This window comes from Durio zibethinus, chromosome 10 (assembly GCF_047325235.1).
Source record: "Durio zibethinus cultivar Kanyao isolate XHJ-2024 chromosome 10, ASM4732523v1, whole genome shotgun sequence".
Classification (NCBI taxonomy): domain Eukaryota; kingdom Viridiplantae; phylum Streptophyta; class Magnoliopsida; order Malvales; family Malvaceae; genus Durio; species Durio zibethinus.
The window spans coordinates 24283467-24289471 of NC_143171.1; positions in this window are offsets into that span (position 1 = coordinate 24283467).

Sequence of the window (6005 nt, forward strand, 5' to 3'; positions counted from 1 at the left end):
GGGTCTCAAAGATAAAAAAAAGTAAAATAAAGGAAAGAGAGAAAAGAAAAATGAATGTCACACATGATTTAGGGCAAAGCAATGAGAATTCTTTTGTGAAGAATAAGATAGAAAAAATAAAAAAATAGTAAAATGATGTGGAATAGGGTGAAATGCCAAATTGCATCAAATGATGAGAAATGATCATTTGGTTTGAAACCTTTTAAACACATGTTTTAAGCCTATTTTATCCATTTCTTTCATGACCCTCACCATGGCCTACGTTATAACCTTTAAAAGTCTATTTGGATCAAATGTGAATGCTTGAATTGAATGATCATATGTTGAGCTAAGGCATACTCGTGACGGAAGAACAAAATCATGTTACATTACTTTAGAGATTGATGTGTGAAAGATATCACTAATGGATGGAAAAAATGAAAAATAAAAAAAATGAAAAAAAAATGAAAAAAAATGAAAAAAAATGAAAAAAAAGAAAAAAAAGAGAAAAATAAAAAATGAAGACTTAAATTGAAAATTCGAAAGGGCAATTTGGGTAGAAAAATCTTTAAGTTGAAAGTTAAATAAATAGTTCACAAGGAAGAAAGACAAAGACATTAGAAGATTTTTCAAAGCTGGGACAAAGTTCATTAAACTCAAAATGACTTCAAAAGTCAATGGAATGAGTTTTTGAAAAAATCTTGGATTAATGTTCAAAATTGTTTGAATATTCATTGTTTGGATATTGTTACTCCATTTGATCAATACCATTCTTAAGGGCATGCTTTGAATTTGTTCTTTTGCCCATTTGTTTTTGTACCAAACTTACTCTTCATTGATTACATTTCTCTCAATTCACCTTGTACTCTCTTATTTTTACATCTCCAAAACAAATCGAGAAAATGTATGGTTGTATTACATTTGTCATGATTTGAAATGATAATGAATGAATGACAATATGCATAAAAGAGTCTTGCATTTCTTTGAAAAGAAATATAAGATGATAAGGGAAAAAATGAAAAAAGTGCAAAAACTTAAAAAGATGATTTGAAAGACTGCATGGTGTGACCAAATGATGAATATAGTGATGGATTGGCCAATAAAATGAAGAAAAGGCAAAATTTGAAAAGATGCTATTATCAAATGATGAATATGAGGATGAATTAATTGACATAACCTATGAGTTATGATCAAATGATGAAAATAATATAGATTAGTGGGTGAAATTTGTTTTGAAATGGTTAGTGCTGAAAAACCTATGAGTGGTGACCAAGTGATACATGATAAAATTTGTTTTGAAATGGCTAGTGCTGAGAAACCTATGAGTGGTGACCAAGTGATAGAAGACAGAATTCATTTTGAAATGGCTAGTGTTAAAAGCTCAAAATAGAGGAGTTTTGATAATCATATTACCACAATGAATTTCATGACATGGACATTTGCATTACATGCATTGCATTTGCATTGTTGTTTGGAGAATATTTAAAACTTTGGTTTAGCTATGCACTTGTATTATATAGTAAACATTTAAATCATGGTTGAAAATATGGCATTGTGAGAATCTAGATTGTTACATTTGCATCATTAAAAAAAATTTTGCATCATTGATCATGACGTTCAATACATACAAAATTTTGACTTTGATAAAAGTTTGAAAGTTATTTGGAAAAGAAATTTTGAATATTTTGATGAAGTCTTGAATTTTCAAATGAGAATCTTTGAGTCTTAAATGAAAATCTTTAAAGGCATTTTCAAATGAGAATCTTTGAGTCTTAAATGAGAATCTTTAAAGGCATTTTCAAATGAGAATCTTTGAGTCTTAAATGAGAATCTTTAAGGCATTTTCAAATAAAAACCTTTGAGTCTTAAATGAGAATCTTTAGGGCATTTTCAAATGAGAATCTTTGAGTCACATTTTTAAATGAAAATCTTTTAGTCTTAAATGATAATCTTTAAGACGTTTTCAAATGAGCATATTTGAATCTCTAATGAGAACTTTTGAGACTTTAGATGTGAAACTCTAAATGTAAACCTTTGAACTCGAATGAGAAGTTTTGAACTTTTGGATGTGAATCTCCAAAATTCAAACAAAAAGCTAAACTTTTTGGATGTGAACCCTAAATTTGTTAAATGTGAGCCTTTGAACTTGAATGAGAAGCTTTGAACTTTTAGATGTGAATCTACAAAATTCAAATGAGAATCTTTAAATGTTAGATACGAGTCTTGCAATTTGCAAATGCAAATCTTGAAATCTTAAAAATTTGAATTCTTGTGAAAATGAAAGGTTTTTGTGCTGAACTTTTGATTTTCGAACTCAAATTATGAATCTTTGAGTTTTCGTTACAAATTTTATCAGATCTGATCTATGACTCTGCTAGACATGATTGTCAAAAAGCCTTTTATTTTTCAAAGTTATTGTGTCTCTATTTAAAGGAGCCATTTATTTTTCAAAGTTGTTGTGCCTTTATTTAGATAAGCTTTGTATTTTTCAAAGTTGTTATGTCTCTGCTTAGAAAAGCCTTTTATTTTTCAAAATTGTTATGCCTCTGTTTAAAAGAGCATTTTATTTTTCAAAGTTATTGTGCCTTTGTTTAAAGGAGCCTTTTATTTTTCAAAGTTGTTATGCCTCTGTTTAGATGAGCCTTTTATTTTTCAAAGTTGTTGTGCCACTATTTAGATAAGCTTTTTTTTTTTAAAGTTGTGGAGCATCTGTTTATAAGAGTTTTTAGGAAGTGTGAGAATGCTTAAAATAAAGAAAAAGAAAACGAAAAAAATGTGTCAAGTTGATTAGGTTGTCTACGTTTTTGCACAATTCTTATTTCACAAAAAATGTGCAAAGAGGGGTAGTTATAGCATCCCAATATTATCTGGGGTTTTACTTGAGTTAATTTTGTTAATAAAAAAGTCAAAAAATTAAAAAATAAGTAGTTGAGTTTGTGTGAAATTGTTGGAACTGGTTTATAAAGTTGGAGTTAGGTTTAAGGTTGGAATTCAAAGGAAATTGAGATTCCTTTTTCGATTGGAGTTCTCAAATTCAGAACTTTATAAATACATATCCACATAAATCATACAAATACATACAAAAAAAATAAGAAAGAGAGGCAAAAATCAGAGAAAGCAGTTAAGAAAATTTTTTGAAGATTTTTTAAGGGTTTTAAAAAAAAAAAAGGAATTTTTTTTAGAAAAAATCTTGAAAATTCCTATATTCTAATGATTTTTTCCAGTTTTTACCTTTGAGCCGAGTCTTTGAACTGCTTTCTGTATCTGAAGCCAAACCATGCCGAACTGCTCTAGTTGAGCTGCTTCATTTTTTTTAGTTTTTTTTAGTTATTTATTTATTTTTTATGTGTTTTTTTTAGTATTTTTGCATGATTAAATTTAAAAAAAAAAGAATAAAAATAAAAAATAAAATATTTTTTGAGAATAAGTATTAATTATCAAATGATAGAATTTATAAAAATTTCAAATGGTAAATTTCTATAAAATTCTTAGATGAGAAATTTTATCAAAATTTATCTCAAATAGTAGAATAATTTAGATAAAGTTTCAATAATAATAACTAATATTTATTTTCAATAAAAAATAAAAAATAAAATTTTGGTTAAAAATATGTGATAATTATCTAATGATGATATTCTTAAAATTTTCAAATGGTAAATTCCTAAGAAATCTCTAAGTGAGAAATTTCTTTAAATTTGTCCCAAATAGTGAAAGAATTTAAATAAAATTTCAAGAAAAATAATTGTCATATTATTTTATTTTTTTAAAAAATGAAATTTCTAAATAGGCCTAAATGGTGGAGAATTTAGAAATTCAAAAGAAAATATATTTCTAATTTGGCCCAAATTGTGGAATAATTAGATATATTTTCAATAAAAACTAAAAATAAAACTAAAAAAATCTTTTCAACGACGGAACCTCTTCAAGAAAATAAATGAGTTTCTTAAATACTCTTGAGGTAAAAAAATATTTTTAAGAATTATGCCAGATTGATGAAAAATATTAAGAATTATTTTCAATATTCAACATAAAAACTTAAATCCATTAAAACTAAGATCCTATGATAAATTTAAAATAAGATGATATCATCTTTTAGATGTGCATGTGGGGGTGCTATAACTTTTCTCATATGTAATCGAATTTTTGAACCATGTTTTAGTTAGTAGACTTGAATCTATTTTTTTAAAGACCCTTAGTCAAGCTTAGGAGCTCCTTAAAATGATAGATTCTTTAAGTGACCAATCACACATAATAAAAATATTAGTGGTGACTCCATTTGTTAAATCTAGCTATAAATTTATAAATCTATATGTTATGAAGAGACATAGTGCTTTCAACCACCTTTTATTTGGCTCTAATTCAAAAAGAATTAATATCATAGCATTGACGAAGACAAATAACACAGATCAGTTCGTATATAACTAAGGCTCAAATTTTTTTCCATCATAACCAAATTAGAAAAAAAAAATTTATTCTAATGAAAATAAATGGATGAGTTAAGAAAGGTAGTGGAATCATATTATAAATCAGCTTTGGAGGAAATGAAGAAAATGGTAGAAAGATTTTTCAACGCCATGAAACCAAATAGAGATGACAAAGTAAAACGTAAGAATTTCATGGCGATGATGCAAGAAAGGAATCATTTACAGATGATGTATGGGGAGTTCTTCGATCTGTTGAACAAAGATGGTTTGGGAAAACTTAGCTTGGGATGTTTTGACTGTATACTCCATAATCTAAAGTGAAAGGCCATTTGGCGATGGAAGATGTGGCAAATTCATTAATGCTTTTGATTATTGGCCTCTTTTCTCTGTGTTGTCTAAGGATATAATTGGTTGAGTTTAAATCGATACAGTATTAAGTTTAAGTATAAACTTGATTCGAAATTCAAGACTTGAAATTCGATTCAAACTCAATCTTATTTTATTTTTTTAATTCGAACTCAATTTGACATAAAAATCAAACTATTTAAGCTCATTCGATTAAGCTTGATTGATATATCAAAATAAATTTAATTTTTATATTCGATAAAAATTTAATTATTTATGCTCAAATTTAAACTTGAGTTTAAGATATTTTATTAATTAAAATAATAAAAATATATTTAAATATAAAAATTTATTATGTTTTGAATTATTTGAATTGAATATAAAAATACTCAAACTCAACTTGATTAATAAATTAAATTATTTGAATTAAAATTCAACTCGATATTATTAAAATTTAAATTTTATTTTAATTAAATTTAAATAATTTATAAATATTAATATATTATTTATACTTTAATATTGTCGAGCTCATTGAAAGGACACGACAAGAATCACATGCACACATATACCGTCCTTATCCAAAAATGCTTTTCATTATTGGCCTCCTTTCTCTCTGTGCTGTCGAGCACATTGGAAGGGCACAAAGAATCACATGCACGCATATATTGACCTTAAGTCAAAATTTTCAATCGATTTTCACTATATATAAATATATAAAAAACTAGTTGTAAATAGACCACTAGCTAGAATCATATGTACGCATGTTATAGACCACTAGCTAGAATCATATGTTCGCATGTTATAGACCACTGACTAGAATCATATGCACTGTTGACCTTAAGTCAAAATTTTAAATAAAATTTTACTGTATATAAATTTAAGAATATGACTTGTACATAAAAAATGAAATTCTTTTAACTTTTCGAGCGTATATAAAGTTTAGATTTATATTTGATGTATTATTATTTTATAAATTTTATATATTATTAATAAATTAAATAATATTATTTTATTAATGAAATAAATTAAATTAAATATTTTATTAATTAATAAAATATTTATTTTATATATTTATTTCAAAAATTAATATTTATTAATTAATAAAATAATATTATATAATTTATTAGTAAAATATAAAATTTGTATTTTAACGATATAACAAATATAAATTCATAAATTTTTATATACGTAGAAATTTCGTGGAGGGAGCGTAGTGCTTTCAACCACGCTTTCTTTGTCTCCATTCGAAAAAGAATA